This window comes from Dendrobates tinctorius, unplaced genomic scaffold (genome assembly GCF_039654945.1).
Source record: "Dendrobates tinctorius isolate UK_male_01 unplaced genomic scaffold, ASM3965494v1 ptg000120l, whole genome shotgun sequence".
In the NCBI taxonomy this organism is placed as follows: domain Eukaryota; kingdom Metazoa; phylum Chordata; class Amphibia; order Anura; family Dendrobatidae; genus Dendrobates; species Dendrobates tinctorius.
The window spans coordinates 31,369,553-31,382,603 of NW_027361788.1; the positions used below are offsets into that span (position 1 = coordinate 31,369,553).

Genomic DNA, 13,051 nt, shown 5'->3' on the forward strand with positions numbered 1-13,051 from the left:
GTGGACAGCGATTCTAAGCCGCAGCGCTTTGAGAGCGCTGTGAGATGGCTTATCCACAGACATTTGATTGACGATCCAGCAGTGACGCTGCGTGTATGTCAGACGTGGCAAACAGTTTCAGCTCTGCTGATTGGTGAATGCTGGGAGACTTTCTGTCTGAGGACATCGGATTGGTCACCATGCCGCTGCTGGGGAGTCCGGTTAGCTGATTGGAGCAACAGTGGATGGGTGTCGAGGCAATTGGCGCGCAGAGACGCCATGCAACGTGAGTGGGCGGAGCTATTGCTCTGCGCGGCGGCTTTAAAGAGGGGAGTTGCACTGAGTATCGGTAAGCTATTTGCACCTTTATGGGACACAAGATATCGCAGCATCGGGCCTCCTGATGAGCCTAACAAGGCGAAACGCGTTGAGGCGTTAACTGGTTGTTGGCAGGTGGCAGAAAATGCAGATGAGTATCGCTGTGGCAGTTCTGCATTTTTCTGTATTTATACAGCAATGGGATATAGCCTTTATCCGTTCTGTGTGTTATGACTTATTAGAGTCAGTGCCTTTTCTATATATTAAGAGATCTTCTACATGAGATTGAGGCACTATTCACAAACTGTTTTTTCTATTATGATGTCTCTTGCTCTAATCTGACCACCGATTGCCATATGTGTTCTATTTAATTTTAACCTCTTTGCTTTGGGACACAGGGTCCTCTTTAGAGCAGCTTGGTCTCTGTCTAGAGATAGGGGTTCCCATATCTTGCATCGGGTAGAAGGGACCACTAGTGGCGGTAGGGCTTATCAGGGCCCCTAGGGACAGCCATCGTTGAGCGGGGGCGCCACAACGTTCCCCCCTAGGGTGCCAACCTCCGCGGACAGGCAGGATACAGCTTAGTCTTTACGAGGGATTCCAAGGTGTCACCTTAGTATGGGCTTGTTTGTTTGAACACTTTAATTTTTGTTTTTCATCTTTAGTCACGCTTTTTCTGGTGTATACCACATTTGTGGTTTTTTAAACAATAAAGTACCATTTTTAAGGGATATATATGTATGATTTGACTTTGAGAACCCTTACAATATTGTAATTGAAATTGAATGATGGGAGAGGGAGCGTCAGCTGACGCTCTCTCCTCGATCATTGATTTGAACTGTATCGGCGTCTATGACACCGGTATAGTTCAATGCAGCAGGGGGAGTCGGCACTGGCGGCAAGCAGGCCCCCCTGCCTCACAGGGCCCCATAGCGGCTGCGTGATGTGCCGCTAGCTGGGGGCCCCCCTATGCAGCTGCCTGGTCTGGCTGCCGCCAACTCTGGCCCTGGCTGTAACATCTGAACGCTGCGACTGTACGCAGCGTCCAATTCGCAGCATATACTGAACGTGGAAACATACCCTTACAGCTCCAATAAGTAGATGAAATTCACATAAATGTACCCACTGTGTTTTTTTGTTTTTTTTTTATACACCACGTAAACTGACTGGCGGTGCATTGTTGAAATCCGCAGCACATCAGCCATCAGCTTTTTCTTGTGTTACATGTTTTATGTACAGGTTCACTTGAATTGGATGAGAAAAATTTTCATATGAAACAATGCAGATAAGTCTTTGTTTCCGAGCCAGAAGCATAGTATAGACTAATGTAATCCGATTACAGTGTAATTATTAGTGATGAGCGAGCATGTCCGTGTGCTCACTGAGCATCTTCGGTGTGCTAAAAAAAACATTTGCATCCCCTCAGCTGTTCGTCCTACCCTCCCCTCCCCTCCCCCTCCATTTCCAACTTCTTTCCCTGTTCAAATCAAAAATAACATTTTTGGAAAAGAAAATTCATGTACATCCTACAGGGAAAACCTGCGACAAAAGGGCTGATGGCAGTATACCTGCAGCGTTCACACAATGGAAGCAAAAAATAAAGATGCATTATCTGGGATTTTTTGAAAATGTGGCATTGAATTCAGCCATGTGTCAATTTAAAGGGTGTATTTTAATTTCTGCACCAATTTCGTCAGGCTTCTCATTGCAGATTTTGCTCCAGATCCTGCATGGATTTGTGGGAACAATCCATAATGTGAGCCTGTTCTAAGGTGGGGCACCATGACTTGCACCGTAGGGGTAGGCATACTGACTCCATGTGAATTAAAAAAAAAAAATATAAAAAAAAAAAATCCCAACATGCCCCATATCCCCCCCCCCCCCAGTCCCAAAAGGCAGATATTGTGGAGCTATCACTTTATTGCCCCCATAAACATTAGATGACTCAATGCATATAACATGTAAAATAAAGTAGAGATTTTTTTGGCCTTTCCATCACAGAACCCTGTATCAGGGAGGAATAGCTTGCAATAATATCTTTGAGCCTTCAGGTATGTTAGTGTATCATGGCTAAGTAGTGGGATCATATTTCTTTTCTCACTTCTGTAAAGTTTGTGAGAAAGTTGGCGACTGGTCAAATGTCTGTAGCTGTGGAGACAATCCAGGCACAAACACACGCACAACGGTGAGAGATTAGACCAACGGCACAATAGTCAGCGACTTCTCTTTTCTCTAGGATCATGTCTTCAAAGGAGGACGGGGACAGGTCTGCTCTGGAGACATCCAGACATGTGCAAGGTGAGTGTAAAGGAAGGGCAGCCACTGACCTCTGCAGCACCCGGTCATTGGCAAAAATGAAGTGTGACCAATCTTGCTCCGGGCAGATTTAATTTGTGCACTTTTTCATTTTTTCTTTCCCCTTCTTTCAAGAGCCATAATTTTGTTTTGTTTATTGCTCCATTGACATTGCAGTGTGAGCACTTGTATTTTGCAGGGTGAGATGTCGTTTTGTATGACTCCATTCATTTTTACAATATAATATATTAAGACTGGAAAAAATGCAATTCTACTGTTGTGTTTTCCTAACATTCATTATGATTCTCAAGGTCAGTGTGATTATGGCGATACCAAATCTTATAGTTTTTTTTTTCTTATTGTTTACTTTCCCACCTACAAATAATGGAGAGGTCTGTAATTTTTATTGTAGGCACACTTCAACTGAGACAGAATATAAAAATAAAACCAGAAAATCACATTGTATGAATTTTACATAACTAATTTGCATTTTATTGCAAGAAATAAGTATTTGATACAATAGAAAAACAGAACTTAATATTTGGTACAGAAACCTTTGTAATTACAGAAGTCAGACATTTCCTGTAGTTCTTGACCAGGTTTGCACACAATGCAGTGGGGATTTTTCCCACTCCATACAGAGCTTCTCCAGATCTTTCAGGTTTCAAGGCTGTCGCTGAGAAGCATTGAGTTTCAGCTCCCTCGAAAGATTTTCTATTGGGTTCAGGTCTGGAGACTGGCTAGGCCTCTCCAAGACCTTGAAATGCTTCTTAAGGAGCCACTCCTTAGTTGCCCCGGCTGTGTATTTTGAGTCATTGTCATGCTGGAAGACCAGCCACGACCCATTTTCAATGCTCTTACTGAGGGAAGGAGGTTGTTGGCCAAAGTCTCGCTATACATGACCTTATCCATCCTCCCTTCAATCTGCAGTCTTCCTGTCCCCTTTGCAGAAAAGTACCCGCAAAGTATGTTTCCGCCACCATGCTTCACGGTTGGGATGGTGTTCTTGGGGCGGTACTAATCCTTCTTCCTCCTCTGAACACAGCAAGTGGAGTTGCTACCAAAAAGTTATATTTATTCGGTCGTCCATGACAGCACCACCTGAGAGAGAGGGGATCCGCCCTCCAGGAACAGGAAATCCTACAGATACATAAGGGCGGCACCTCTCCCACGCATCAGTTGGTTTCCTGTTCCTGGAGGACAGGATTCCCTACAGATCATGCCATCATGGGTGAGGAATCCCCAGGCCGGCTGTCCGACTCAGGTAGCGGGGGGGTCTCCTACCTCGGGCAGTGCGGAGTCCCCTGGAAGCGCCACGGTGGCCCGCGCAGGGTTCCACGTCAGTGTGCGGGGCAGGTGGGAGCGGGGTCCGGCGCATGCCCGTCTCCTGGGCCGGCGCCAGCAGGTAAGTATGGCCTCTCCTCCCCTGATCCCGGTCCTCATTCTGGCCGGTGCGGTGCCCCTCAGCCTGGATCGCAGTCGGGGGCGTGCGGCTGCGCCTCGGTGGCGTCCGGGGGGGCGCTGTGTCGGGCGCCGCCATGGCGCTGGTGGCCTGTGCGTCCTCGCACACGCCCGTACCATAGAGGATGCGGCGGGGCCGGTAGCGCTGGTGGTCTGCGTGTCCTTGCCAGCATCCGGACCAGAAGTGACGGAGCGGGGGGCGGGGCCAGTGGCCTGCGCGCCCGTACCGGAAGTGACGCAGCGGGGGGCCGGTGACGCTGGCCTGGCGGCCTGCGCGTCCTCGTGCACGGCCTTACCGGAAGTGACGCGGCGGGGCCAGCGGCGCCAGACCGGAAGTCGTGTGCCGGCAGTTTTCTCCCTCCCCGTGCGTCGCCGGGCGCCGGCAGAGCAGTAGGGGCGGGGGGCGCGGCACGCAGAGGGAGGGACGTCGGTGAAAATGGGGAAGGGGTGCAAAAATCAGCCCCTGGCCACGTCACCTGTGAACCCGGATTACCGGAGGGAAAAAGGGCACAGAGGCACTGACGAGCGGCTTCAGCTCAGATGCAGGAAGCTCCCGTGCCCCAGCTGGCAAAGAGCAGGAACGTACCTCAGAGAGGTCCCAAACCAGCTCCCAGCAAAAGAAGAAGCGAACTGGATAATCCGGCCACAGAAGTTTCTCCAGGCCGAAGGGTCCAGCTCGCCCCCCCCCACGTGATCCGGTACCTACGCCTTCTGCTCAGGGTAAGAGATCTTCGTGAATGTACCCTGACGCAGTGTCCAAGGCAAAAAACAGGGAATGCGCCCTTTGCAAATGCCCCTTGCCGGATGCCTACCCTAAGGCCACTTTCACACTTCAGGCTTTCGGTATCCGGCATGGTGCAGCGAAAAACCGGACTGCCGGATCCGGCGCCTGTTACGACCAGATCCGACTTTTTCCCCATGCTGTTTCATTGCTACCGCATTGCGTCGGATGGCAATGTGGCGCGTTCGTTTTTTTCCGGATGCGGAGAAAATAGCCGGTCCGGCGTCTGAAAAAAAGTTGCATGCAACGTTTTTTCCCAAAGCCGGACCGGTTTTTCGCACTGCGCATGCCCGGAAACCTTCTCTGCCAGGAATATATCCGGCAGAAAGAAGGATCCGGTGTCTGCGGCCGGATCCGGTAGTCCGGTTTTTCGCCGCACCATGCCGGATACCGAAAGCCTGAAGTGTGAAAGCGGCCTAAGAGGCTGTGCCAGTCATGCAGACTGTAAAAAAAAAAGGGGGGGCGTAGTCCCAAAAAATTACAGGCATACTTCCTTACTCTGTCCCCCCTCCTGTAGGTGGCGGAAGAAACCCCTGACTTCGCTACAAGTCTATGGGAAATAATCAGGACGGAGGTTAAAGCCCTAAAATCCGTACCCCAGCGGGAGTTGTCTAGGAAGAGAAAGAGGGCGAGTTTTTTAGTGTCAGGCTCTTCAGCTGACCCTAGAGGGAATGAAGAGTCCTCAGGGCCCTCCACCTCTGCGTCTGTGTCCTCTTCAGAGGAAGGCGCCAGTCGTTTCTGCCTAGGTCTGGAACAAGTGGACAAACTAGTCAAGGCAGTCAGAGCTACCATGGGGGTAACAGACACCAGACCTGAACGGTCTGCACAGGACCTAATGTTCGGGGGTTTAGACCCCAGGAAACGTAAGTCGTTCCCGTTAAGGCTACTTTCACACTAGCGTCGTGCACTGCACGTCGCTATGCGTCGTTTTGGAGAAAAAACGCATCCTGCAAAGTTGCCCGCAGGATGCGTTTTTTCTCCATAGACTAACATTAGCGACGCATTGCGACGTTTGGGCACACGTCGCATCCGTCGTTCGACGGATGCCGTGTTTTGGCGGCCGCGACGCACAAAAAAAGTTACATGTAACTTTTTTTGTGCGTCGTCTCCGCCATTTTCGACCGCGCATGCGCGGCCAAAACTCCGCCCCCTCCTCCCCAGACATTACAATGGGGCAGCGGATGCGATGAAAAACTGCATCCGCTGCCCCCGTTGTGCGGCGCTTCCACACTATGCGTCGGTGCAGTGCACGACGCTAGTGTGAAAGTAGCCTAAACGACAAGGTCCAAAATTTGATTTAACGGAATGGAGGAAACCTGAAAGAAAAGGCTCCCTACCACCAGCCTTTAAACGGCGATATCCCTTTGAGGACCCTGTGGTAAATAAATGGGATAAAGCCCCGAAATTGGATGCAGCAGTGGCTAAGGCGTCTAAAAAATCCGCTATCCCCTTTGATGACATGGTCTCGTTAAAGGATCCACTGGATAAAAAGGCGGACTCCTACTTGAAAGGCACATGGGAGATGTCGGCTGGCGCCCTGAGACCGGCGGTCGCAGCTACCTGCACAGCCAGATCTTTGATGGTCTGGCTGGACCAGCTAGAAACGCAATTAGAGGACAGAGCCTCGAGGGAATCTATCTTGAAAACCCTACCCACCATCCAGGATGCGGCAGCCTTTTTAGCCGACGCTTCGGCAGATTCCGCAAGAATGGCTGCCAAGGCCGCAGGGCTATGAAATGCAGCCCGACGGGCTATATGGCTAAAATGCTGGCCCGGGGATATCCAGGCCAGATCCCGGCTGTGCTCCATCCCATGTGAGGGGGAATATCTATTCGGACCAGCCCTAGATGAACTCCTGGAGATGGCTGGCGACGATAAAAAGAAATTCCCTTCCCTGCCCACCCCTTCCTATAGACGTCCCTTTGCTAGGAAGAGATTTTTTTCGGAGGAGGTCATCCAGAGACCGAGGCAGATGGGAAGATAAGAGGAAAGGTACCGGCTTTATGTTTGGAGGGGGACGCCAAGAAGCATCCCGTGAGACCAAGAAACCTCCCCAATGACTAGAGGCCCCGGTGGGAGGTAGACTATCAGCCTTCTTCCAAGCCTAGTCGCGGATCTCGAACAGTAACTGGATCCTGGGGTTGGTAGGCTCAGGCCTAAAGCTCGAATTTGCCTGTGTCCCCCAGAACAGTTTTAGGGTCACCCCGCTCAGGTCTTCCTTGGCGGAACAGACTGCCCTAGAAACCGAAGTTGTTGACCTGTGTCAGAAGGGAGTATTGATAATGGTACCAGAGGCGGAAAAGCGCGAAGGCTTCTACTCCCCCCTATTTTTGGTTCGTAAACCAGATAATTCCTACAGGACCATAATTAATCTGAAAGCACTCAACAGATGCCTGGTCATTCGGCCTTTCAAAATGGAAACTCCACAATAAAGTTGCTGTTCGAAAATTGCTTTATGATGGGGTTGGATTTAAAGGACGCTTATTACCATATACCCATCTATGCGTCTCATCAACGTTTCCTTAGAGTGGCAGTTCATTTGGAGGGGTCGTTACAGCATTTTCAATATGTTGCCCTTCCCTTTGGTATAGCAGTCGCCCCTCGGGTGTTCGCTAAGGTTATAGCGGAAGTTATGGCCCATCTACGGGAGGCAGACATCCTAGTAATCCCCTACCTGGATGACTTCCTTATTGTAGGCAAAACAGCAGTCCATTGTCTGGATCAATTGCAAAAAGCAAAATCGGCTTTGGAACGATTAGGGTGGCTATTAAACATTAAGAAGTCCCGTCTACAGCCCATGAAGGTCCAGCAGTTCTTGGGCCTAATCCTAGATTTGCAGAATCAGGAATGTCGTCTTTCACCCGAAAAATTAGTTCGCCTACGCCAGCAGGTCTTGAACGCCTCCAGTAACCCTACCATGTCTCTCAGGAAGGCAATGCCCCTCCTGGGTTCTCTCTCATTCTGCATCCCTGCGGTCCGGTGGGCTCAGTTCCACACACAGGGGCTACAGGGCGAGGTTTTACACCATCAAAAGATCCTGGGCGGTTATCTAGAAGGCCAGTTGACTCTATCCCAACACACTTTGAGATCACTTGAATGGTGGCTAGACGAGAACAATCTAGCCAGAGGGGTACCCTGGGAATATAACATAACCCGAGTAGTCACCACAGACGCAAGCCCTACGGGTTGGGGAGACCACATGGGGGAAATCTTGATCCACGACCTGTGGGAGGGCCATCAGTTGGGAATGTCCTCCAACCTGAAAGAGCTAACAGCCGTAGAGCAGGCAGTTAAAAACCTTCTTGTGTATCTACAGGGTCGCCGTGTTCGAATATTCTCCGACAATCAGGTCACCGTGGCTTACATCAACCACCAAGGCGGCACTCGGTCCAGGCCCCTGATGGAGGTAGCAGAACGGCTGTTCCACTGGGCAGAGCAACATCTCCTATCTTTAACAGCTCTGCACATAAAAGGAAGTGAAAACACCACAGCAGACTTCTTAAGCCGCAACCTTCTAAAGCAAGGGGAATGGTCCTTAAAAGCGTCCATCTTCAACCAGATAGTACAAAAATGGGGGCAGCCAGAAGTGAACCTCTTCGCCACCAGAGAGAACAGGAAGGTGCCTCAGTTCTGCTCTCTGAATCCCAGTGAGAACACTCTGGCAGTAGATGCTCTTCTAATCAAATGGGACTTCGGCCTAGCATACGCCTTTCCTCCCCTGGCTTTACTGCCCCTGGTGATGAGGAAAGTCAGGAAGTACAAAGCGAGGATTATAGTGATCGCCCCGTTTTGGCCCAGGAGGGCATGGTTCTCATGCCTCAGGACCATGTCGGTATCCGACCCTTGGGTCCTACCAAACATCCCAGACATCCTGTCCCAGGGCCCAGTTTGCCATCCTCAGGTAGCTGGCCTACATCTGACGGCGTGGATTTTGAACGGGCACTTCTAAAAGAGAGAGGTTTTTCCCCGCCCCTAATTAACACCCTTCTTAAAAGCAGAAAGCCGGTTACAATCAAAATCTACGTGAGGATCTGGAAGAAATTCCTTCAGAGCTCAGGGGTAGTAGCTGGACAGTCCACTCCCATAGCACAGATCTTAGGGTTCTTGCAAAAAGGTCTGGACATATGACTCTCCACCAGCACCCTTAAGGTACAGGTGTGGCTCTAGGGGCACTGTTCAACTGCAACATCGCCAGTAACCATTGGATCAATAGGCTTATTAAAGCAACAGGCAGGTCCAGACCGATAGTGAGAAATAAATTTATGCCATGGGATCTAAACCTAGTCCTTACGGCCATGACAGAGGCCCCGTTTGAGCCTATTTCATCAGCTTCCACGAAAGACCTGTCCCTTAAAGTGGCTCTCCTGGTAGCGTTGACATCAGCCCGTAGAATGAGTGACATCCAGGCGCTATCTAGACTTCCTCCTTACATATAATTCAGGGATGACAGGGTAATTCTTACACCCGATCCAGCATACCTGCCTAAAGTAGCCTCCAGTTTCCATAGAACTCAGGAGATGGTTCTTCCATCCTTCCTCCCTATTCCCACGAACAATAAGGAAAGGAAATTACACATTATGAGATGTTTCCTAGAGTAGTACCTGACAGTTACCGACCCCTGGAAAAAAGATAATGCCTTATTTATTTCCTACCAGGGCACTAGAAAGGGCCTTAGGGCTTCAAAAAGTTCGTTAGCGAGATGGATTAGGGAGGCCATTTCTTTAGCATACACCTCAAAAGGCAAACCGGCCCCTGGCAAGCTGAGGGCGCATTCCACCAGGGCCATGGCAACCTCTTGGGTAGAGAGATCGGAGGTCTCGATCGACCAGATATGTAAGGCAGCTACTTGGTCCTCTCCGAGCACCTTCTACAACCATTATAGACTAGACCTGGGTGCTTCCACAGACCTCTCCTTTGGTGTCAGGGTTCTGCAGGCTGTAGTCCCTCCCTAAAGTAATTATTACTCTGTAATTCTCTCAGGTGGTGCTGTCATGGACGACCGAATAAAGTCGTAGTTACTCACCGGTTAACGGTATTTTTCGGAGTCCATGACAGCACCCGTATATTCCCTCCCTTTAGTTTAATTTGGGTGTGCACTTCTTCCTCTTATATGTACACGGGTAATTAATAGTCGTGTAGAGTATTGTATATAAATTATGCTATTAACCATTGTGGTCCTCTTGTGCTCTGTAAACCAACTGATGCGTGGGAGAGGTGCCGCCCTTATGTATCTGTAGGATTTCCTGTTCCTGGAGGGCGGATCCCCTCTCTCTCAGGTGGTGCTGTCATGGACTCCGAAAAATACCGTTAAACGGTGAGTGACTACGACTTTTGGTCTCATCTCACCACATGACCTTCTCCCATGTCTCCTCTGAATCATCCAGCGGTCATTGGCGAACTTCAAATGGACCTGGACATGTGCTGGTGTAGACAGGGGGACTTTGCGTTCTTACATGATTTTAATCCATGGCGGTGTAGTGTGTAAGTAACGGTAATGTTTGAGACTGTGGTCCCAGCTCTCTTCAGGTCATTGACCAGGTACTCCCGTGTAGTTCTGGGCTGATCCCTGACCTTTCTCAGAATCATCCTTACCCCACAAGGCGAGATCTAGCTTGGAGCCCCAGACTGAGGAAGATTGACAGTCATCTTGTGTTTCTTCCATTTTCTAATAATTGTGTCAACAGTTGTTGCCTTCTCACTAAGCTGCTTGTCTATTGTCCTGTAGCCCATCCCAGCCTTGTGCAGGTCTACTATTTTTATCCCTGATGTCCATAGACAGCTCTTTGGTCTTGGCCATGGTGGAGAGGTGTACTTTATACAGGTAACATGTTCAAACACGTGCAATTAATACAGGTAATGAGTGCAGAGTAGGGGGGCTTTGTAAAGAACAACGAACGGTCTGTGAGAACTAGAATTCTTGATATGTGATCAAATACTTATTTCATGCAGTTTAATTATGTAAAAATCATACAATGTGATTTTGTTTTTTATCTTTAGATTCTGTCTCTCACAGGTGATGTGTACCTACGATAAAAATTACAGACCTCTCCATTCTATGTAGGTGGGAAAACTTGCAAAAATCGTCAGTATATCAAATACTTAATTTCCCCTATGTGTACGGTATATTTTTATATATGCATGCATATGTATAATTTAAATTTGACCACTGTTGTTTATATTTATAGTGTTTAAAAAAACTGGAGCTTTGTATAAAAAAAAAAAAAACAATTTTGTTTTGTCTCTCCATAACTTTTTTATTTTTCTGCCGATGAATCTTTGTGAGGACTGTCTCTTACATAGTGAGTTGTAGTTTTTAATGGTGACATTTTCATGTACATACAGTTGTGGCCAAAAGTATTGACACCCCTGCAATTCTGTCAGATAATACTCAGTTTCTTCCTGAAAATGATTGCAAACACAAATTCTTTGGTATTATTATCTTCATTTAATTTGTCTTAAATGAAAAAGCACAAAAGAGAATGAAGCAAAAAGCAAAACATTGATCATTTCACTCAAAACTCCAAAAATGGGCCAGACAAAAGTATTGGCACACTCAGCCTAATACTTGGTTGCACAACCTTTATCCAAAATAACTACGACCAACCGCTTCCGGTAACCATCAATGAGTTTCTTACAATGCTCTGCTGGAATTTTAGACCATTCTTCTTTGGCAAACTGCTCCAGGTCCCTGATATTTGAAGGGTGCCTTCTCCAAACTGCCATTTTTAGCTGTCTCCACAGGTGTTCTATGGGATTCAGGTCTGGACTCATTGCTGGCCACCTTAGAAGTCTCCAGTGCTTTCTCTCAAACTATTTTCTAGTGCTTTTTGAAGTGTGTTTTGGGTCATTGTCCTGCTGAAAGACCCATGACCTCTGAGGGAGACCCAGCTTTCTCACTTGGCCCTACATTATGCTGCAAAATTTGTTGATAGTCTTCAGACTTCATAATGCCATGCACACGGTCAAGCAGTCCAGTGCCAGAGGCAGCAAAGCAACCCCAAAACATCAGGGAACCTCCGCCATGTTTGACTGTAAGGACCCTGTTCTTTTCTTTGCCTCTTTTTTCTAATGTAAACACTATGTTGATGCCTTTGCCCAAAAAGCTCTACTTTTGTCTCATCTGACCAGAGAACATTCTTCCAAAATGTTTTAGGCTTTTTCAGGTAAGTTTTGGCAAACTCCAGCCTGGCTTTTTTATGTCTCAGAGTAAGAAGTGGGGTCTTCCTTGGTCTCCTACCATACAGTCCCTTTTCATTCAGACGCCGACGGATAGTACGGGTTGACACTGTTGTACCCTCGGACTGCAGGGCAGCTTGAACTTGTTTGGATGTTAGTCGAGGTTCTTAATCAAACATCCGTGCAATCTTGCGTTGAAATCTCTTGTCAATTTTTCTTTTCCGTCCACATCTAGGGAGGTTAGCCACAGTGCCATGGGCTTTAAACTTCTTGATGACACTGCGCATGGTAGACACAGGAACATTCAGGTCTTTGGAGATGGACTTGTAGCCTTGAGATTGCTCATGCTTCCTCACAATTTGGTTTCTCAAGTCCTCAGACAGTTCTTTGGTCTTCTCTCTTTTCTCCATGCTCAATGTGGTACACACAAGGACACAGGACAGAGGTTGAGTCAACTTTAATCCACGTCAAATGGCTACAAGTGTGATTTAGTTATTGCCAACACCTGTTAGGTGCCACAGGTAAGTTACAGGTGCTGTTAATTACACAAATTAGAGAAGCATCACATGATTTTTCGAACAGTGCCAATACTTTTGTCCACCCTCTTTTTTATGTTTGGTGTGGAATTATATCCAATTTGGCTTTAGGACAATTCTTTTTGTGTTTTTTCATTTAAGACAAATTAAATGAAGATAATACCAAAGAATTTGTGTTTGCAATCATTTTCAGGAAGAAACTGAGTATTATCTGACAGAATTGCAGGGGTGTCAATACTTTTGGCCACAACTGTAGGATGTTTAGTTCGCTTTTATACCATATTTTTGGAATTCGAGATAACTGAAAACCTCCAATTTCCTAGTTTAGTTTTCTCTAGTCACCTTCCACGACAGCAGTATCGGAGGATGTCTCCCCGCCCTAATAGGGGACAGGAAATGCACAAGAGGTTAAATAACCCTCCCCTTCCTATTACTTCCAGTGTTTTTCCTGTCCCCTATGGGGGCATGATAGGTCCGATAGTGCTGCCATGGCCGGCGACCGGAG

The 13,051-nt window shown here is 48.0% G+C and overlaps 1 protein-coding gene across 1 annotated transcript in view; it reads left to right on the top strand.

Moving 5' to 3' along the window:
* The window catches only part of CCDC187 (coiled-coil domain containing 187), a 186,210-nt gene that overhangs the window by 10,112 nt on the left and 163,047 nt on the right, over positions 1-13,051 (top strand). Inside the window, exon 2 of the mRNA XM_073541044.1 lies at positions 2,534-2,595. The gene's annotated coding sequence lies outside the window, so the exon portion shown is untranslated. The remainder of the gene's footprint in view (positions 1-2,533; positions 2,596-13,051) is intronic.